The 23,728-nt window shown below is 41.5% G+C and overlaps 1 protein-coding gene across 2 annotated transcripts in view; it reads right to left on the minus strand.

Annotated features, from left to right (window-relative positions):
* CMIP (c-Maf inducing protein) overlaps window positions 1-23,728 on the minus strand; it is a 127,867-nt gene that overhangs the window by 60,536 nt on the left and 43,603 nt on the right. The window lies entirely within an intron of this gene.

Below are 23,728 nucleotides of genomic sequence, written 5' to 3' on the forward strand. Positions count from 1 at the left end.
CAGTCCATGCACATGCTCTCAATACATGAAGAAGTATCTCAGTCACACAGACATCAGCACTGTCCTATAGCAAGGTTGCTTTATCCCACACATCCTTGTTCTTTTCCCCAGCTGCAATTTTGATCAATCACATCATCAAGATCCAGTTTCCTTCACTGGACAGTGGTTCTTGGGGCTCCAAACATACAGTCTTTGAGTTTCAGACTCAAGCAAAAGCAAAGCAACCAACATACTCATCTTGGCCTATAAGTAAGTACTGGTTTCCTGATGTCCACTTTAAAATGGAAGGCACAATTAAAACAAATAAGTAACTGCATTTTGCAATTAAATGTACAACAAACTGATAGTTGCAGGAAAACAAACTTATGAATTAAACTCCTTGTCAGTATCCCTGTAATTCTTAGGAATTACAGAAGTACAATTATCTCTGAGATAAGCTGAAATATAAGTGGATCTGTGCAAGCACACACACATTAAATTATGTCTTTAAGCAAATACACAGTGTATCTATTGAGTATGCATACATACACTGTACTTTTTGCAAGTAATTTTTAAAGTAATTGAATATTTAATAGAGGTCCTCCAAAGACATCATTTACTTTGCTGTGCTACAGCATAAGTGAACTGATCAGTATTGCTGTGGCAGAGGAACTATTTTCATACAAAAATAATTAATCCCACCTCATGGATAAACCATAGAGTTGACCATGTCTTTCAAGAGAATAGAGCTCATTACATTTATGAATTATTTTCTCACTATTACTGATTTACATATAACTTCAGCTTCTCAAACTCACTCCCACTGTGCCCAATACATAAGTTATTTTTAACTGACAGTCCTGAAATAAAGATGGCAAGGGAGAAACCACATCAACTTCAGGGTCAAACAGGGCCAACTCCTAAAATCACAACACAGGATTCCTGGGGGCGAGTGTGAAATAAGCAAATTGCATTTGGAATGTCTCTACTTGTATTTGGTACAACTTTCTTCCATAAGTTAGGTAGGTGGTGCATCTGGAAACCGTGCTTTGGAGTTCTGTGCTTCATACATGTTTCCAAGCCCATAAACGTCATCCACCAAAAATGCAGTGACAGCCCTGTCACCCACCTTTGCTGCTACAAGAATTCAGCTTTTCTTTTCAGCAAGAAAAACCCATAAAAACCACAGAACTCAACCTCAATATCTTTTTCCCTAACAGTTGTTGCAGCAGCGCTCATTTTGCACCAGCCCTGGGTGAAAACAATTTTCACTGTCTCTTTAACGAAAACCTTGTTATGCAGGAAGTATGATAAACTTCTGCTTATTCATTTACCCACAATATTGTTCTACACTAGTGACTGGAATCCCAGTGGCTTAATGCTGATACTGTACGTCATGCATTGCCTACTGGAGAGTAATTATCTCGTTCTCACAGGAAGCCAAAGGCCCAAGATCCTTTGGTAATCAGCATTACAACACTCAGGGAAAAATATCAAAACAGCCAACATAAAATCTAGTATGCTCAGGGGGCAAAGTTACCAAAAACACGCTCTGAAAGACTAGAGAAGGGAGAAATCCAGAAACCAGTTAATGCAAATATAAAATGAAATGAATCAAAGCAATTTAAATTTCTCTTTTAAGAAGGTGCTGACTGCCCTTAATACCCTCCATTAACTTCAAAGAGGATTTGAGGAATTCTCACAGAATCTGTTCCCAAGAGAAGCTTCTCCTATACCTTAAATCATCCATTTAAACAGCATTAAAGACAACTGAGCCAGTTCAACCACAGCTCTGTAGCCATACACAAGTGATTTCATCCCAGGTGTACACCTCTTCTCACAGGACAGTCCTTTTCCTCAAGAAGAATGGAGGAACAGAGTTCTGCAGTTTGCCAAGGATGGGAAGACTATGGAATTATGCAGATAAATGCATAATGCTTTCTAAATGCAAGCCAATGAGGTACTTTATGTAGCATTCATATGATCCCATGTCCACACCTTCTATCTAGCTATACTACACACATACAGTTGTTTGCCATCTTACTCAAAAAAAGAGCAGCCTAAATATACTTCAATCCCAGTAAGCATCAGCATATGCATTGCTTCTGCTTTCACTAAAAACACTGTGTTCTAAGAAGTGAAGTATTTTCAGTTCTGAAAACACCAGTTATAGGCAGCTTCACCTCTGTTTTACAACTAAAGCACATGATTTATCACCATATAGCACTCCTTAAAATTGTGCTGTCCAGCACTGAGGACCACACTCCCACACCAGGGCTGGGTAGAAACACCCTGAAGGAGCCCCAGAACAGAGTTGGCATCAGCCCTCAGCCTCCCCAGAGCTCACAGACCATGGTACTCCTCATGGCACTCACAGGAGGAAGCCAGCCCCACACAAAGGTGTCCCTTCCCTAATCTCTCCACACACACAGATACAAGGACAGAGCCCTGCTCCTCAGCAGTGTTTTTCCAAGACCAAGCACAGTTCAGCCATTTATCAGGAAATGGCCTGAGGTAAAACCACAGCCTGAGTCACTGGTTTCTCTTAAAACACAGGTTATTTTGACATTCAGGTATGTGAACGTCAATCACAGTGAATCATTGTGGTTGATAAATAAGCAGTGCAAGTGCTGCACGTTCTCATGCTGCAGCTGCTCCTGCTTGCAGCCACCCCCCAGAAGCTGCATCCTCACCCCCAGGTCTCTCCATGGGAAAGTTAAATCAGAACAACACACAAGGCCAGAAATGTGCATTTGGAGGTTTGAAAATACCTAAAATGAGATGGATCCTCAGTGGATCACCATGAAGCATCTGGCATCAACACTAGTCTTAAGCAGTGTTCCCACCTCCATCCACCCACTTTGTCTCTGCCCACACAAATATTTGTCTGGCTGTGGCGTCAGGCAGATCAGGGAACCCATCCAGCTTTTGCCAGATTACTTCTGAGCTCCTTCAGCCCCATTTCTAACACAAAACAGAAAATTGCATGTTAACATAACTTAGGGGCAGCATCATTTCGAAGGGAGAGCTGAGGACCTGAATACTTCATTTTAATTATTGGTATCAGACAGTCTAAAGCCACAGCATCTTGAGCAGCAATATGTCAAGTTCAGTTGAAAATGCTTTTATTTAAGAAAATAGGAACTCTTATTTTTATAGTTGTCATTCTTGAAAGGAGATTTATATTTCCTGGCAAAGTCTGAAATCTATGAAGCAAGATAATGGGCTTTTCTACCTCACTCTACAAAATTAATCCTGACTTAAGAAAGTTTGGCCACAGAATCTACATATGTCAGCTTACAGATTTACAATTACAGTTTGAACTTCTGGCTGTTTGCTGTTGAACATGTTCTGAAAAACTGTAGGAGATTCATAAACAAAAATGCAATTTATTACAACAAACAAAAACCCCACAAGGAAACATTTTTCTCTTCCCATTAGCCTTTAGTCCCCTAAGGAAACATAGAACTTCTCCACTGGGAAATCAGGTATGTTTTAACCTCAGTGAGAACTTGGTCTTTTTTCAGTTCCATAAAGATTTATTAATCATATAGCTCTGAAACTTTGCACCAGAATAGGCACACACCAAAACCTTCTAAAAATCAAATCTTAGGGGAATCCAGTGCTCCCAAAACTGGAAGAACATGCAGGCTCCTGCGTAAGCCTGGATTTCTCTTGTGTTTCTGGGAAAAGTCAGCAGCAGCAAACTATTCAATAATGCAAAAATCTGCCCACTTGTTCCATGGGAAATTCTAAAAGGGAAAGAATAAACATGATGTCCATTGTTAATATGAGGCTTGTATGCACTTACTCATAATAATGCACTAAATCTTCAGATGCGTATTTTCTAAAGAAAGCATCTAGAAAAGATGAATTCTCCAAATAGAGATGGTTATTTGCATTAAAGCATATTTAGACTGACAACTCCCACCAACACAACAACAACAGAGAATGATTTTCCCAATTAAATACTCCAGATGGTGGGGGGAAATGGGGCTATTCCAGACCCTCTCTATCCTGCTGTCAGGTGCTTATTTCTCTCTTGGCTGCTCTTAAGAATGAGCCATGTTCCTGCTGCAGCCCAGGATGCTGAGCATGCTGTATCACATCAAAGTTTGCCATACACAAATAAGATTCAGACCTGCTAAATAACACATAAGAAGAGCTGATTGCTCTCAAAACTTTGATGGGGGTAGAGACTATTCAGTTGATACTGCAGGGCAATGGACTCTGAAACTGCTGAAAACAATGGCTGATTTGAAATAAATCTCTGTTAGAAGACATCCATGGCTCCAGAGAATGCCCCTACCAATAGAGATATTTCAGATAAGGGCAACTAACATCTTTGCTCATTATTACAGAACCTATCAGAAGACATTTATCAAGTTCAGCAATTAGTAGTACTATGCCACAATATGCAGTACAGTACAATTTGTCTTTTTCTTGACATGGAAGAATTTACTGCCACGCTCACTAGTCATAATGACTTGAGAGAGTTGATGTTAATCTCCCAGAGATTAACCTGATAACAAAACAGACAAAAAGACTAACAGCAAGGAGACACCCAACTCTGCCCCAAAGCTGCACAAAGGTAATTCTGAGCTTTCTTGGAACAACATTCTCATCCAATCCATCAGATTTCCCAGCCTCCCAACCTGACCATCATCACCATTCCCTCCCCACTCCTCAAGGTAAGTATGTGGATTTTCAATAAATTATTCCACCTGGTCTGTGTAGTGAAATGGGTGCTCAATCCATGGAACCATGGGGTCTCCCCAGGGGGTAGATCTAAATTATTTCTGCTTGGAGCTTCATTATTCCTAAGCATCTCCAAGTTGGATATTGATGCTTGGCAGGGTTTTGGTTGGTTATGTCTGAAATCTTCTGGTACATGGAAACAAATTTGGGCACTGTGACCCAAATCTTCAGTGAGGCTCCATGTCAGTCAGTCAAGGGTGTATTAGTTCAGTAGTGATGACAGGAAAAAGAGGGAGGGGGTTTTTTCACAATTCTGTAGGTGACTGTGTGTATAAACATGCATGCATGTATGTGTGTGTGCAAATATACATAGATACCTGTATGTCTTTATAGCTACACAGAGATAAAAAGTAGCAGAAATAGATCCCATGTTCTCTACACAAAAATACAGCAGCAATTGTCATATGCTTAGTGCAAAGTTGTGCAAATTCAGTGACAAGATTTAATTGAGGAAGACCAGATCCTCCACAGAGCTGGTCATCCAAAATAAATCAGTGGAACTTCACTGATTTACACCAGCTGGGAATCTTAATTCAGAAATCCAACAGAAGTTCAACCAAATCTAGCTCAGCAGCAAAAATGTGCATAAATTTCTTTCTTTCCTCTAAATATTTAAGACAACCAAGACTGGAGGCTTTTGCATTAATTAACCTTACAAAACTGATAAAAATGTAAGAACTGCCAGTAAGAAACAGCTTACCCCACACTGTGCAGGAAAAAAAACTTTCCAATCTGCAGTGGGGCTGAAATATCAGTTCTGTGGAGCTTTAGCAAAGGGACAGGCCAAAACTGTCCATCAAAGAGCTGACAAGAAAAAACTGGTCTCAACATTAGGACATATCAGCTTAAAATATGCAAAATCTGTGTGGCAGACACCAGCAGTGGGAAGAACTTCAAATTAATTCAGATCTGAATCAAGTTAAAAGCACAGAATAGAAGTTCATTAAGAAAAAGGGAAAATAAGGCCATGTAATGAAATATGTACCATGACGGGAGAGCCAAATAAGTAGAAAAAAATTATTATTTAGCCGAAATTCCTATAGATTAGGTTTGTTGTTTTTTTTAAAAAGGACATTCTACTATATCACTGTCAAACCCAGGTGAAGAGCACTTCTGAAGGTTCACTTATTGGAATTTCTGAGAGTAAAATAAGACATATCTTGAAGACTTTCCAAAGAGGCCAATTATCAAGATGGCTTTGTCTAAACTAAGAAACCAATCCTTTCTCTCTGGCCAGCTTAACACAACAAAGGGAATTCCTCCATAGAGTTCCAGTAGCACTGAATGTTAAATTGGTTGCCATGCTGGGGTCCAAAAAAAAGCTCTAAGGTCAAGGCCATCTAAGAAACCACAGATTGCCACTGAGAGAGTGGCCAAATCTGCCAGGTCATTGCCAAGGGGCAGGAATTGATCCCAGGCAGGAAATCAGGAGTGGAAAGGGAGAAGTTGTGTTTGACACAGCATGCCAGACACAGTGAGACTTTGACAGACACTGGCCTGACTGCCCTGCCAGGTGGAGCATCTCTGCTTGGAGCAGCAACTCCCTAATGAGCACTGAAGACTTCAACACCTCCTAAGGAATGTAAAGAACTCAAAGAGCAGAATTACTCTCCCACACTTTCCAACTGAGGAGAAAATCTCAGTTAAGGTTGTAGCTGCAGCATACTCTTGATCACACCTGAGGGAACTTGAGAAGCCTGAGAGATGTGGGAGAAGAACTCAAGACTTCCTGACTCCAACCATGTGAATCAGCTTCAAAAACATCCTCCTCCTCCAAAACTGGGTCATCACTTCATAAGAATGACCACTCCTTAGTATGGTTCATGTCCTTCATATTTTTGCATTTATGACTGCACCCCATGAAACTCTCCTCTGGGAAGAAATACTCCCCAACCTTGATAAGATGGATATGCTATTAACTCAATTTCTTTGAAATTACTTCAGCAAAGAAGGGACACCACCAGCCAAAATACAGCAGGTACTAACAAGAGCAGCAGCAAGAGAACCAGGGACTTCTGGCAGAAAGACTACACACACACCTACTTCTGTAAGACAGTTGTTAGAGGAATATTGAAAAATCCCTAACTTTTGCCCAGAATATGATATATCTACTGAGTGCTAAACAGATCTCAGGTCACTATAGCAACAATGATTTAACAGAAAACAAAACCACATCCTTGTTCAAGGCTGCTCTCTATTATCAATTCTCTTTCAACAAATCAGCTGTGTCACACTCCATGAAATGCATCAAGTGCTGCTAAATGAGAGAGGAGAGAGGGTTACGTGCAAGGATTACAGCCCAAGCAGACACAATGTATGCTAGATTAAAATGCCACTCTTTAATGACTGCTTTAACCAGGGGCAGCCCTGGGAGCTGGGAATGAAAGGTCATCAGTTGGTTTCAAATACAAAGGTGGCACCTGGATAATCAGTCTGTTGAATAACTGGAGCTGCTGTGTACTGTGAACAGGAGACCTCTGTGCAGCTGGGTTTTCCACAACTGGTTTAGGTACAGACAAGAGCATGTTCCTACTGCAGATCATCCTCACACTTGCAGTGGTTTTTATTTCTGGTTTAGAGATCCACAAAGGTCTGCTGTTCAGTATCTCTGTTAGGTCAACAAAGGTGAAGAAAGAAACCACATTTGTTATCAGTAGGGTCACATCCGCTGTGCAAGGATCTGCTCCTCCCATGGAAAATTTCAGGGTTTTACAAACCCAAAAAGGCTGAAGGCAGCTGTGAGGGAAGCAACACATTCACCTCTGTCACCTGGGAATATGACGTCAAACCTGAAAGGCCATCCGAATTTAAATTACTGGATTTGTAAGAAGCTGAGCTATCCAGGATCTCAGGTCCCATTAGAAATACAGAATCTGAATCATGGGCTCTGCAATACTGACAGTTCTCACCACCTCCTCAATGCTCACACCAGCTCATTTCTTACTACAATTTATTTACAAGAAATTAAGTTGTTGCGAAATTAAACCTAGCATAAATAAAATATACATTAAGTTCTGGTTTTCATTTCCAGATGCATTCTCCAACATTACTTATGCCTATAGCTTTTACCTGTAGAATAGTGAACCCCTTAGACATTGTAATAGTCAAACAATTTCCATTAACAAATTTTCCCTTTTCTTTTTAATGCATCCCTAACCCTGCAGCTCCCAGGAAACCACATCCAATCTCAATTTGATGAAGAAGTACAGAACAGGGAGTGCAGTAACCCAACTAAGCTTCTGGATTCCCAATAGGGAATGCTCTAATCTCACTGTTTTTGGAGAAAATATGAGCAGGTTTTGAGTTCCCAGGAAAAATATTAACACAGCTCTGTGCTGTACATAGAGAAGAGACAGGACATGCAGCAGAGCCTTCAAAAAAGCTATAGATATCCTGCTAATGACAGTCTCACTAAACTCACACTGTTATTATGAAAAAAAAACTACAGGCACCTCCTGGAGATGAGTCAGAGCCATTTGGAATCACCTTCTGCTACAGGAGGAGGTGGGAAAATGTGCTTAAAGTGACAGTGCTTTGTCTGACCTGTCTTACCTTCTACAATAACTTGGATACATCTACTTAATTTTAAATGAGATTCATCTCTCATGTCTGCAGCAGTGATTTTCCCTGACTCTGTCTCAACACTACAGAATGACACCAATGGAAAGTGCCCTTTCCTTCCCTCCAGCAGGAACTCCCCTGCAGAGCCTGGAACAACCCGGTACCTCCTCCACTCTTGGTCTCCCTCATTGTTTAACATCTGACTGGCTGTTTGTACTGGGAGGGAGTGCTGCTATTTAAATAGAGCTCACTGAAGTATGTGCAATACCTCTGAGGGAGGGAGACAGTGAGGGAATGGAGAAGGAGAGGGCAACTGCAGTGAAATAGCACAGTAAATATTGGAGAAAAGTGTCAGTTAACTGGGAAATGCATAATGGAGAGGACACAGAACACCAGTTAGAACCTAAATTACCTTTGCAAGTTCTCTTACTATGCAAAAGGATACAATGCAAAGGAAAGTGACACTTTGGTTTAAGAAAAAAGTAATTAAATATTTAGCTGAAATCACAAAGGCATTGTGCTCATGGAGAATGAAGTGGTATGAAACTGGAATACCCAACCAGCAAACTTTTTGTTTCAATACAACATTTAATAGTCTAGCAAGTTATTTTTGCAAGAAATGTATCCTTATCATCATCTCCACAGACACACTTTGAAAAGCAGAACAGAGAACAGCCCTACAATTAGGCACTGTGAAACTGGTGAACCCTTTCATCTGGGTGGCTCCCGAAAGGCTGGAGAAGAATTCCAAGGAATTGCAATAGTTCCCCCAGGGATCCCAGTGCACACAGCTTTGAAGAGATGCCTCCCAGAGAATCCCTGTTTATCAGGAGCTAATGCATCACCCACTGCTCTTCTGTCTCACAGGGTGTTTTGAAAAACTAAGAACTAAGCCACCTTAGTCCTCCAACAGCATTTTCTGTTCCAACGGGATGATTCAGCCCTCAACGAGACACACTCACTTGTTTCCTCTGCGTGCTCTGACACAGGGCTCAGGCGTGGGCAAAGAAACAGATGAAGCTGCCCTGCCTGCTGCTGCCTGAGAGACGAGCCAGGGGCTCCCCAACACACCAGACCATCCAGATGCATTCGTGGGTGATACCATTCTGGAAAAGCCCAGTCACTTACACAGCCAGCAGCCAATAATGCACATCTGAAGGTGAAACAAATACAAGTCCTTCCCAGGCTGCAGGAATAAAATCAGCTTTCTGGATTTCTTCTGCCTGTCTACTTGCCCCTACTTATATATTCCCAGACCATAAAGAAGCCACAATGACGTTGGGAAAAATTGTGTAGCACACAATCAACCAACACAGAGATGGCTTATACACTTCAGAGTTACACAGCCAGTGAAAAAATACCCTCCCAAAACAGCATCTTTGCATACTAGATTAGAGTGACTTCCCTCAGCCCCCTTTCCAGATCAAAAAGCTGTTTTAAAATAACTCCAGCCTTTAAGACAAGCTGAACTTTCAGGTTGTGTCAGCACAATGGCTTCAAGTTTCACTCCCACCTTTGGCAATTATGTTTTAGTTTTCAAGATCAATTACATTTTCAGGTCTGTGCATAATTATGCAGCAACATCCTTGTCTTCTGTCAGGATTACTGTATTAATTTATTTATTATCTCTAAAGGAAATACCTAATTTCTATAAAACCTTAAATATTAAAAACACAAATTTTTAAGACTGAGTTTTCCAGTCAGGGAAGAAAGTGCTCTTGTTCATGACTTTGACCTCAATGAACAGTTACTACTACTAGTCAAAAAAATTTCCACCAAGGAAATCTGAATGCCATTAGTGAACTGCTTGCCCAAAGTTAAACTGGCCACAGATTTTCCAACAGAAAGCTAACAGAAAGCCACTACTCCTGAAGTACATTAGCATTTAATGGTAAATCTGAATTCAATCCATCAGTCTTTCATGCAGCCACCAGTGAGTGTTATGATGTGGACTCTAAACACTGATGAAAACTTGAGCTGCTTCCCCTTAGTCACATTTTGGTTTCAGCAGAATACAAAAGCTCCCAAATTAGATATATGGTTGAACTCCACACCTGAACACACATCCTGCATTTTGCTCACTACTGCTTGCATCAGCTTTACTCAAAGCAGGAATGGAAAACACGGATAAGTGTTCCTGCCTTCCTCTATGTAATTAAAATCCACAAATGCCACCACGTCACTGCATGACACCACTGCTGCACAGCTCATAATCTTAACAGTGACCTAGGAATTATTGCCTTGCCTACATGTTACTACAGCACTAACAGACTCTCATGGCACTACCATGTTGAAAAATGAGGCTTACCAGCAAATCAACCTGAGCAGAGTGAGTATGAAGGGCTGAAAATCAGGAGTAATTAGCATCATTTTCCTACTTACATCTATCCAGATATCTTTTACAGAAGAATGCTTTATATAGCATTTATTTATATTTATATATATGTATATATATTTTATATAGCATTTATTAGTTCCCCCAGAGACAAAGAAACAGGTCAAATAAATAAAAAGCCTCCTAAAATAAGGCACAGCATCCATGTTTAAATTCTGAAAAAGGCTCAAGTGCTCAGCAAGCCTAATCTAGATGTTATCAAGTCATTTTAGGGAAGTATTATTATTGGAAAGGAAATGCAAAGCTTACAAAATAAAGTAACCTCTGTCTCTTTCTCTATCCTGCTGATTTTTGCTTTCTGTTTCTGAAAAAATATAATTTTAAAATATAGATATTTGAATATCTAACGAGATTCTGTTCTTGTTTTCATGCAACAGATGACCAGGCTTTACTGGAAATGAATAAAACAGAAACCAAAACCAAATTCAACACTGTAAACAGCATAGCAAATGATTTCCAAATACTCCAACATTTTCAAGATTTTGGATCCCTAAATTCAACTCAAAAGTTCAGAGAACAACTGAGGAAAATACCTCTCTGCTTCAGATTTAATTTCAGAACCTTAACCTCAAATCTTGTTCTTTGGAAAGCAAAAAAGAAAGACTCAGATCCAAAGTCCTGATAGCAAGTTTTAGTTTGACCCACATCCTAACACCTCCACAGCCCATCCTAACAATCTGCTGCCAGTCCCACTCTCGAAGCACAGATCAAAGACTTGACTGCACATTTGGAGCCATTCCTGTGATGCAAGGATTAGGCATGAAGAAGGAGAGTCTTATTTTCAAAGATGCAACTGCCTGTGAGTGTATCTAGTGCATATCAGAGCATTGCAGCTCAGCCACAAAAACCAGTGCCAGAACAAACCACACCCCTGAAATTCTTGTCTTGTCTCCCATTTTCTTTTTTATCTCATCTAAGCTCACTGTCTCTACATGCCCGCTCATAAGGAAGATATCCCCAGTCATCACCTCCCTATTCATTTATTTTTATTAATATTTTAATGAATTTTTTCTCCAATTCTTTCCAGTATATTGTTCATTTTTGAGGTTGTGACACAGAGCTGGACACACAATGTTCCAGCCTGATGATGTGACCTCTGCAAGAGGCAGTGATGCAGCAGCAGTGCCTCAGTGGCAGCACATGCACTGGAAATACCACTGAATTCTACCAGCACTTCTTAAAACACAGCCCTTATGTCTAATCCTGGCAGTAATCTAGCACTAGATTAAGTATATTATTGTCTCTAGAAATATTACATCTGGATCTAAATATACAGCTGCAGATGCACCCAAGAGTCTACAACACTGCAGAGAGAAAACTGTCTTCAGGATGAATACAAGTCCTGGTACTTTCAAGAATAAAGGCTTCATCATGAAGACTCAAACTGGTTATTTCAGTAGCTGCACTGGGTTTTACTCACGTGAAGAAAGGGAAACATAACTCTGTCCTTCATTAACTAAAAGCACCTTGGGCAAGTCATTAGGAAAATTGTTGGTGCACTTAACGTAGAAGCCCAGGTACTGCAGACACACTTTGAGACAAGCAACCAGTGGCTGCAACAACCTTTATCACATGAATAAAGAACCGAGATTCAACCCCTAAACTTGCCATTTATTCCCTCACACATTCATGAACAGAATGAAAAGCTTGTGAGCTGCAAATTACAAGTCAATGCCAAACTTGCTGGATGAGGTTTTGAAGACGTCAGATTAGACAATCACAATGTTTCTTCTCAGGCGTTAAAAACTACGGTCCCTGACTAATGCTGCACCCATTCACTTTTCCTAGCTGGAAAAAAATCATACTAGAACAAAGAAGAATGGCAACTGTATTGTCCTTGCTGAGAATGAAGTAGTGCAGGCTTGCAACACTGCCACGACAAATAAACAGAGCTATTGACAAGGCACGTTATGAGAACTGTCCATCAACCTTACAAAAGCATAAATAGCCGTGGCAGACCATTAAAATGTTGGATGAGAAGAGCTGAAGATGACACTTTTCGTGCCAAAAAATGTTTAAGGCATATACACAGGTGCAAAAATTCATCCATTTCACTAGCTGCTGCAGGATGAATACCACTCTTGATTCTATTGGTCCTCTTTGCAGCATTCAAACCTGCTCTGAGCATCTGCAGTTCACAGGTGCTGAAGGTCTAGAGAAAAAAAGGAAATCAATGGTGACTAAAGCTTCATGGAATTCACTTTTCTCCCTAATAATCCACATCAATTGGTCTCCACAACATCTAATTAAAATGCCTTCAAAATGACAGTTCCACAGGAATCTTGGATGCAAGTTATGAGACCATTCCCAGAGATTACTCCAGCCCAGTCAGACACGGGCGATCAGCAGCTCCTCTGCCATTATACATGAAGTTTGGACTCTTGAAACCTCAGTCATCTCATGAGCCATTTTAATCAATTAATGACATTCATTAGTATGACTGACATTATCTAGAGACAGAAATCAGCAGCTGAACTATCAGCACATCTTTAAGAAAGTTGAGACTGAACCAGGCTGCGGATGGAGATGATTCAGGTGATGCTCTATGACACTTTTGTCTTGATCTATAACCAAGCCTAATGCTCTCCAAAAAGGAAAGCCTCAAAGGTGTGAATTCAGCCTACAGACAGAATTCAAGAGGCTAAAGATGTCCCTCTGAGTTATGAAAAAAACTCAAGTAAATGTAATACAGCCATATGCAACTGCACTATGGAAAATAAGAAGTACACACTCCTACATCTCTTTTTTTTTCTTCTGAATGGCCATAAAATGCTCTAGGGATATCATTAAACATGAAACCAACGAATTTTATAAATCTGAGTCTTTGCTTTTCCAGTTCCAATGAACAATTAAATCAAGCCCAGGAAAATCCAGCTCTCAGTGAATCAAATGCTAAGACTCAAATCAGGTGTCCTGTTTTCTATACTGTATTCCATTCCTGGCATTTCAGCATGACATCAGAGCCAAACCCAGACAGTTCACTGCCCAGAAGCAGACACCCATGTGGCAAAAACTGCACTTCTGATCTAACCTGCTCATCTGGCCAGGCTCATGCTCATCCTGCAAACATTCAATGTCACCCAGGCCCAGGTTCCTCTATGCTCAGATTTTGATTCTATCAGAAAAAGTTTTGAGAATCCAGCATCTCAGAGTGTTGACATCAAGTGGGTTTTAACAGAATTTAAAATGGGGATTACAGAACTGGCAGACAGTGACATAAATCATCTCTTCCAGTGTTAACAGGAGTCCTGCTCTCTCCCCACAACCCAGATTCACTGGAGTGCCTGAGACAAAGCTAACTCCATGCTAAAGTCTGTATTTATAAACTGTTAGAAATTACCCTATGGAATCCTTATAGGTTTTTCTTAGGAGGTTTTCTGCATGTTTTTTTTTGTTTGCTTTTTAGTATTAATTAGTGCTGTATAATGCACCAGGGACCCAAAGCTAATGGCAATCACAGCTGAGGGGACACAGCCACTGCTGCTCTCACCAAAGCTCTGTAGATTTCCAAACACAAAAACTTACTACATGAATCTGACAGTTTTTTACAAGTCTCTGCTTTCACTACTGTTTATCTAAAACAATATTTAGAGATGAGTTTACCACCATCCATCAGAAATGGTAAAAGCAGAGGCTGAAAAAAGCACAAACTCCCCCAGTCAAATAAAAAAATTGCTATGTTGTTCTTTTTCTTTCTAGCAAAAATCTCCAGCAAACAGAACAGTAAATTTGCAAACCCAGTGAAACTGATCAGAAATTGCATCTTCTCAAATGCTGGTAAGAATTCATCAACACGCAACAATATCTCTGCTACAGGAAGAAGGAAATCTAGGACAACTTTCTATAGCCACTGTTCAAATATAAGCCTTAAATTTCTGAATAGGGAAGGAATACTGAAAAACTGAAAGCACTGATCTGGCAAACATAATGGCAGGTCTTCTGTGCTCTCACTCTATAGCACTGCACTTCATAATTTGTGCATAACTCATTCACAGAAACCTAAGAGTAAAATCACCATATGGTGAGAAGGAGCAGAATTGAAAATGGTTTCTCTCATTCTCTGTGTTTTAATCCCCTTTTGTGAAAATAATGTGTTTCTATAATGCTAAATAACAAATTATGTGTCTACAGAATCAGGCTCCTTTTCCAATTATGAGCCAATTATTTAAATACTGACAGAAAACTCAAGTCTTCCTGCTCTACTCAAATTCTTTGTAAATTATTCTCAAAGAGCAAACGAGATTTCTCATTCCAGTTGTATTCTAACATGATCAAGAATTACTCCTTCCAGCTCAGAACCTGTAACACTCTTTCATTTTAGCAATGATTAGAAATTAGAGGATGCCAATATTTTATCTGGCAGTCAAGAAAGTCTTTGAAGTTTGATGTCTACGATGTCAAAAGACAAATAATGACAGAACTTAATTTGTGCAGATGAGAAACTATTTAAAAATCAGCATGGAAATTTCAGCAACACCCAGTTAGGATCTGGGCTCTCTGAATGTGTTCCAGCAAATGCTTCCACTCCTAACCAGAATGTGCCTGTACACAAGGGTGTGAGTTAGAGATAGTGACCTTAAATACACACAAGGGGAGTTTAACATCCACTCTCTATGCTTTAGAAGAACAAGGAGAAAAGCACAGCATTCTTTTCAGATTTTGCTGTGCATTTCTGGACACCCTTTCTGAACACTCGCCCCTCAAGCTCGGCTCTGCTGTGCTTGGCAGTTTCTTTTGTGTCTTTTGCAACACTGAGCACACACAAATTGCCTGTGGTTTCATGCTTTGCTTCCCATTTAAAACTAACACTTAAACAGTAGCTTTATTTTTGTTAAATAAAAGCTTTTTTTTTCTGAATTCTGACATCTATTTCTCCTTTTCAGCCTGAGGGAAAAATTATTTTTTAGAACTGACACAAATCATTCTTGGGAATAATATCTTGTCTTTACCACTTTGATTCACTAACTTTCATTCATGTTATTCCACAGCTTTTTGTGCTGTCACAAAAGCAATGACAGCAGGCAGCATAATGTTAATTTTTGAATTGTAAGCTCTTATGACATATATATGTTGGAGACTCCAAACTACAAAGAAAAAAAGATAAGGAACACGTAACCAAATAAAGACCATAAAACGTAACCAAATATATAACAATACGTAATCAAAAAGAACCACTTTTCCCCAATTCTTTTGTTGAGGGGGATAAAAAAATAAGTCAGATAATTTCTATATATGGCTGCAATCCATCTCCTGCAGGCAAGACGAGTTTTTTCATTATCCACTGAACATCAGACAAAGCCTGGACAACAGATGACGCCTATATGGCTGATGTTCTGGTTGGGGACAAGAGACCCTTCTGTGTTCACAGCAGCTGTGTTCATTCAGCTTTTGGCTCTGAAAAGCCAAAGCAAGCTCAGGTGCCAGGGAACCACTGCCCAAGAGGAGAGAGCTGTCACTGCACAGCATCACAGCAGCCAGGGCCTCCGGCCACGGCTTCTCTCACACCCACCACCAGCTCTCCACATTCCAGCAGTATCAGCTCCTGGCCAGCAACAAAGCAGCGCAGGGCGGAGGGAGACTCGTATTTACCGCTGCCTATCAGCGCAGCGTGCGCGCCGCTTGAAGCCGTTTGTCCGCAGTGACGCGCTGCCTGCCCAGCGCCGATTATGAAAGCGCTCGGAGCTTCCTCCCTCACACGGCCTTCCCTTCCCTCCCCGGCGAGGGACAGCTCAACTCCGCCGCCAGCGCTCCCTGATTGCTTCAGCAGCAGCTCGAAGACGTCAGCAACCGGACTTTCTGCTCCTTATTCTCTGAGAAAGCGGAGAGCAGTGTGCAGAGAGCAGGCCTGGGGCGGCGGGCTCGGTGTTAAAGCCCGGTTTCCAAGCCCGGTTTCCAAGCCCGGTTTCGGCCAGCCGTGCCGGGGAGATGAGGCTGACCCGAGCTCCGAGCTGTGCTCAGCCAGGCTGACTGCAGCAAGCAGAGCGAGCACAGTGCTCCTGTAACCTCACTGACATCTGCACTGAAGCCAGCGAGGGAGGCAGACCTTCCAAACAATCCAAACTGGAAAATCACAACTGTTCTCATTGCACAAGGGAGGGGAGCTCATCAGCTCCCAAGCTGACCAGCATGTTAATGCCCTTCTAGCAACTTTGCCCCAGCTTCCAGAAATCTGTTCTGATGATTTTAACAGGCTGCTTTGACCTTTAAGGCTCTTGAGGGTTTCTAGGTTTCATACATCCTCCTTTAGGCCGTGCCTTAGGCCTAGTAATGTATCACCTGCAGAATTTCTTGCTTAGCTCATTTTGAAATATCTCAAGACTGTCTTCTGTCACCAAAGAGTTTCTCTTGTTTTTGGCCAAAGGAAACAAAGTATGTCAAATTAAAAAAAAAAAAAAATTAAAAAATTAATGACCCAAACCCGTTCGCCACCACAGAGAACTAGCTGCTTCATTTTCTATAGAACAGCAAAAAAGGCACAGCCCCAAAGAATCTGTCAAACTAAAATAATCTCACACATAAGATGCCTTATCACAAAGTAGCACACAACAGCTGAGCTTATTTTCTCAAACTGCCTAAATTAACTTGGCAAAAGCAAGGACAGCAGCACTCACAACGTGGTGTGGTTCAGGCTTACACTACGTGCCCGTTTTACAAAGCAACCACCCAGCCTGTGACTTCCACATCCTTGAAGGCACAACCAAGCCTAGGTTTCTCAACCAACATTGCCTCCTTAGCACAAAGAAAACATCTAATAAATCACAAGGGCTCCTGGGATGCTGTCACACACAGCCAGGGTAGTAAAGTGCAGATACCACCACTATCCTGAACATAGGGCAGCCAGCTCTCACACACACCCTGCACTCCACTGCTGCAAATATTCCTGTAGGTCACTTGCACCAGCAAGCAGAACCCCTTGTTTTGGCCAGTTTAAAATGCAAATTACTTGAAACACAACTAATAGTTCATTTAGCTTAACCAGTCCATAAATTTTACTGGTGTCAGCTTTTGACAAAGCACAGGCAACACCCTGGCATCATAGAAGATGCACATCCCAAGCACCATCGTGCCCATCAGTACTGACTGTGGGTGCTTCACACAGCAAGAGTATGCAGGATATATCACTGTGCATTACACCATGTGGACCAATTCAGGAGGAACATCTCCCCTAGGCCAGGGGACAGCATTCACACTCCTGCTCTTGATATGAAAACTCTTGTTAGGAACACAGCACTGGGGCTTTGCAAAGTGACAGCTGGTTATCAACAAACAGAAGGAAAGCAACGTCATTCAGCCTCAAAATCTTGCCGTCTATCCCACTTAATTTCTTTATTCTAAAATCTTGGAACACAACAAATAGAAAGCAAAGCTTTCTATTTGCTTCTGTATGAAAAAAGGCTGGTAAAAACCACTGTCTAGCACAATCATGCTTGGCACAGACTGACATGAGCAAAGTCAGAATGAAGGCCAAAGGAAAAATTGGGTCAGGAGTGTTGAAGCACCTCTGACCTCACAGGCTGTCCCCAGTGAGCAAGGGATAGGATGTGTAGTAGTGGAAGTCTGAATTGTTGATACTCTAGCTCTGTAGATAAACAGAAACATTTGATTCTGGAAGCAGATAAGCAAACATCTTTCATTAGGGCTAAAACAGATATATTTCAGAGCAATGTGCAACTGCCACTGATCCTTATCAGAAAGTTACCTTTTGATTTCAATTTCAGAGAAAAGATCAGCTTACACATTGCAAAACAGTAAAAACCACCCTCCACTTAGACAAGCAAAGCCTTGGCTAACCATATGTGAAATTATTTACCTACGTCACGGGTCTGTATGTCAACAAAGCCACTATTTCACCAATCAATTTCAGAAAAAAAAAGGCCAAAAATGAAATGCATTATGACTCCTCTCTGTTTCCCTACTATCCTACTGCCAGCCCTAGGGAAAACGAGAGGTGTCAGAGGTATCAAAGGAAATATAAAACCCAACAGAAAACACAAACCTTACATGCAACAGCAATCTCCAGAACTACAAATTATAACAAAATCTGAATGGCTTAGAAGGAAACTACATACAATACCCATTCAGTTAGGCTAAGAAAAAAAATCCATCTTTCTAGAAAAAGATGGATATACAGCTACACAGCAACGTAGAGCAAGGGCAGGCAAGTAGTCAGTAGTGGTGGGCACTTTTACAAAAGGTAAGGACTACTTAGCCCACTGAGACTCAGAAACCCTTGCTGCCCCTTGGGGTTCAGTCACTGTCAGGCTGGTTATTTGCTTTGCTTCTCTGTGTCCCAGGTCCCCCATCTCCTCAAACGAAGGAATTTTCTTTGCAAGGCACTTGGATATCCACAGATGAAAGTCACAGTAGCAGAACTAGGTCAGACAATGCTGATGTATACAATTAACTCCACAATTTACATGGCTGGGAAGTGTAATTAAAACTCTGCATCACTTTTCTCAAAAGCTCAAAATAAGACAGGATGGGTTTGATTCCAAAGTATAACACATACATTTGCACTTTGGTTTATATAGCTGCATAACAGCTTTAAAGTAAATGCTGCATTTCAGAAGAAAGTAGAGGACAAATCCAGGGATTAGCTAGAAGCCACGTCATTTCCTATGATGTATCTATTACTTTACCAAAACCTTTTAAAAAAAATCCACCACACACCAACATGAACTTCCTGTACTCTGACCACTGAATGAGCAAGCACAGTTACACTTCAAGAGATCCTCTGAGTAGCTGTACTATTGCACAAGCCACTGCACACAGCACCCAAAACCTAAATCCTAAGCTGTTGGTTTCTTCCAGTGCTACCTTGCTGTAAATCTAAAAATATGGTTGCACGTACCAGTTAGACCACGCCAAATGCTTTCTCTTGAAAGACACACACACACAATCTATTGGCTTTACTGGGGTGTGTAGTGTAATGCAACATACACACTTCTTCCTTTCCTTATAGAACCAAATCCCACAGGGTTTCCCTGATTTCAATTACTAGTAGACACAGCACAAAAACCACCATCGCAGTTGGCAGCAGCTGGCACCTTTTCAAAGAGCATCTGTGGAAAAGCCCAGAAATGACTGGCACGGGATCTCTTAGAGGTGGTCTCACCACAAGGGCAGAGCACTGCAAGGAAACCTTTTTTCCAGCGCCGTGCCCTCGCTGCGCGCCGATGACCTCACCCGGCAAGGCTGCCTGCGGGAATTCCAGCCCCTGGAACACACCAGCCACTCACAACCAAAATTATCAGGCTCCATCTCCAGCACAGCAGCCAACACTGCCTTTGAAGTGGAAACTGAAGCCCAGGGCTTTCTGACTGTGTGATGAGGGTGCGGATAAACAGAGGCAGCCTTGGTTTCCTGGAAGAGGGGAGAGGAATGAGGGAAGCAATGCACGGCTGGGGAGGTCTGATGTTTGATTCAGCTCAGCTGAGGTCTCCCCTTCTTGCATCCCTTTGCACACAGGAGCTGGTGTGTTTACTGAGGGCTCTGGTTGCTCATTGGCAAGGGGCTGGCAGCTCCTCTCCAGGAAGTGGCCAAGAAACGTGGCCGCTCACAGAGGGAAATGTTCCTTCACCCACGCTTCTGCAGAAGAGATGGTCTCCCCATCTGTTCCTCCCCCCAGCTCCCCAGATTGCAGAAGGACAGGACACAACAAATGGAGCAGAAATTGATGTTACTATCTTTTTGTAAAGCTGGTCATAGTACTTGAGGCATAGTACAAACTGTGTTTCTAGACAACAATTTAAAACACAAAGAAGGTAAGTAAATCTCAGTGAATCCTCTCAGAAATTATTAATTCCAGTAGGTTGAATTTACTGGGTGAAATATACACACCAAATTGTAAAGCAACACCCAGCCAGAGCTCTTTTATCATGTCTGTTATACAGAGAAAAACATAGATAAGGGACATTTTACAGACTGGCAATGTGATAAAAATATAGGAAAAAGACACAGGTAATGGCATCACGTTTCCTTCTACCCAAAGGGTTAATGCTAGTCTGGATAACCTACAATTGCATCAAGATGAGATACTCAAAATGAAAAGGTAATGTAAAAGTCTCTGATGGAGCCCTAAATGTTAAGGGGTTTTTTTTCCTCCTCTATCTCAAATATGTCAGCTGTTACTGAAATTTATTGGTTAAATGGCCACAGAAACCATTTAAGTAAGAAGCAGCAACATAACCACAAGGGAATTTATTTTATGATTTGCAATGAGGTGCAAATCCTGCCAACCACTTTAAACAATCAAATCAAACCAAATTTCTCCTCCCTGGAAGGACAAAGAGTATATAAATCTAGAAGAAACTGAAAAGGCCTGTTTTGCTTTTGATCCACATTAGTGTTCCTGGTAGCAGCTCAAATGGGTTATGGCATCATCATCATTTCTTTTGCAGCAAAGCTAAGGCATGAAATAAATCATCTCTTCTTACAGAGCAAACCATTAAGAAGGTTAAATAAATGGCTTGCCCACAGGTCCCCAAGAGCACTTCCCAAAATGCTTTGTCCTCAAGAGCCCAGATGTCCAGCTCCATTTGGGACACAACAGGATACTGTGGCCTTTGCAGAAGGCTCAGATCTGCAAGAGGTTGCTGTATCTGTCAACCTGTGTGTGCCCATGGTATCTCTAAGTACATAAATGGTCACTCTTACCTACAGGTAACTGAACTGTATCCTTTGTTACAACTGCTCTAGAAAAAGTTTTGCAATTGATTAAGACTGCACTCCACTCATTTTTGCCCGCTATTTCAACACCATTAAAGAGTGACAGAACAAGGTATTCCCCAAAGGGCTGGCACTGGGGAAATGAAAAACAACCTGCTTGAGAAGCAGTCATATACACCAGCTCCACATGCCATCATTGAAATCCTCCTTTTGCGTGTTTGGCATCTGTCAGAGAATAAAATGGGGAAAATAAAAAAAGCTCAGTCTTTAAAGGACAGAACACTCCCCCAGGACTGTTTGCCTGTCTCTTGTTAAAATGTTTATTTGAATTTATATATTTAGATGAGTTTTAAATGCAAAGGCTCCCTTCCTCATGCCAATCTTTCATGGAGACCGCTGGTTACATCTGCTAGTATTTATATGAGAAAGAACAACAAAAAATTTGCAGCTCTTGCAAACAAGGGTAACCCACACATTATCATGTGTGCAACTGTGGTGCACTTCCACATTCCTTCTGGAGGAGATGAAAGGGCACCAGGCTGCCAAAAGCACCACGTAAGACCAGCTACTCTGAGGAGCACCAACATCAAGAAGTCTCTGCAGTCCCAGCAGCTTCCCTGAGCGCTGGAGCCTGTGGGCAGCCTGCTGTGGCTTGGAGCCAGGAGCCAGCAGGCAATGAAGGTACTCTGCCTCTCACACAGCCAAAACAGGGCTCTCAGTGTCTCAGTCTTGACTCAGGGCAGGGCAAGGCAAGGGATAATTGATCTGCTGCCATCTCCACCAGCAACTGGATGGCACAGCATCAGGAGGGTATCAGGGAAGGCTGCAGGAATCCTGTGGTCACACCCTGATTCATAACTTAAGAAAGCCACCTGATGTCCTGAATGTTGATTTTAATTCAAGGAAAAGGATATACCAGTAAAAGGCTTCTTGCATTCATGCAAATCCTCACAGCAGAGCCCACACCCAGGACTCCTGTCTCAGCCAGACCTTTACTGCTGTACCAAAATGGCAAGTCTGGAATGCAAATCTACAAAACTGTTCCCAGCTCACCAGCATTTGAGCCCACAGCTGACCATCACCACACACACCTGAATTAGCAGGTTCAGTGGTGAATACAACAAAGATGAGCACTTCCCTTTTGTCCAGTCCTGATCTATAAATATCAGTCACTGATAAGATTATCTTAAATAATTTTATCTGAAAAAGAAGGAAAAAAAAAATCTGATGGCAGACACATTTTCTCCTCCAGCTGAGCCAAAAAGGTGAGCCCACACAGAGAATTGAAAAGCAGAACTCCTGCACCAAGGCTGGTTGCTGAGGAACACTGGAATCACTCATAAAGTGGCTGTTCCAACAAAGGGGCTCCAAAGTGTGGTCACAGTATATTTACACAGTTGCTTTATCTGCTGTGGCTAACACGACATGTTTGCTTCTGTTTTTAAAAGTACGAAGTACCTGCAGAGAGAAGCAACAGAGCGAAGATAAATTAAATAAATAAACAGAAACCTAAAGAGAAGGCTCACCAAGGAGGAGTCTTTCACTTCCACTATAAAAACAGGCACTGCAGTGTGTGTGGAACAGAGATGGGCAGGTGAGCCATCAAATCCCACTGATCCCCTAAGAAATGACCAATTTTCCCAGCAATGGCAACATGGGGTGATTCACTTTTCCATATAGCTCTACATTTTTGGGATGCTTGTGTTATGAACTGCTGCTGTCTCAAGAGGTCAGCGCCAAGATGAGAGAAATGATCTGAAGGTCAGCACTGCTGGTGAGCAAACAAAGGCAGAGAGACCCAGAGCAGGAGGAAGAGACACCTCAGGGTTCCCACTCACACACAGCTGCTGCCTCTAACAAAAATCGATTGCTGTGTGATTGGAAACTGCCACGTGCCTGCTCTCAGGGCCAGGCAGTAAAATGCACAGCATGGGTGTTGCTTCCTGCCCAACCTGTGGTAAAAGTTGTTGATTGGAGATTGGTGTTGTTGTCCTTGCTGACAGCCTCCAGCAAAATGTTTACTTTTCTGTGCAAAAGATAAACAAGTTCAAATTCTATGTGTCAAAAATCCTGGTAGAAACAGCAAGATGTTGACAAAAAACAATCAAATGAGCAACAAGTGTAACAGGTAAGACATTTCAGGATCTCAGATTTCTAAGGCCTGCAATTAACCAAAACCTCATCACAATTCCTAAATCAACTTTGGTCTGAAAAACTACCTTGCAGCTTGTAAAAGAATAAAAGGGGGATAAAAGGGAAGTAGAGAAGAATTAGGAAGTTAAATCATGCTAACAGACAGTTAAATAGAGTCCCTTGTTCATTCAATCTTGTCAAACAAAGACTAAAAAGTCAAAAAGAAAGCAAGAG

The sequence above is a fragment of the Erithacus rubecula genome (genome assembly GCF_903797595.1).
Source record: "Erithacus rubecula genome assembly, chromosome: 12".
Taxonomy (NCBI): domain Eukaryota; kingdom Metazoa; phylum Chordata; class Aves; order Passeriformes; family Muscicapidae; genus Erithacus; species Erithacus rubecula.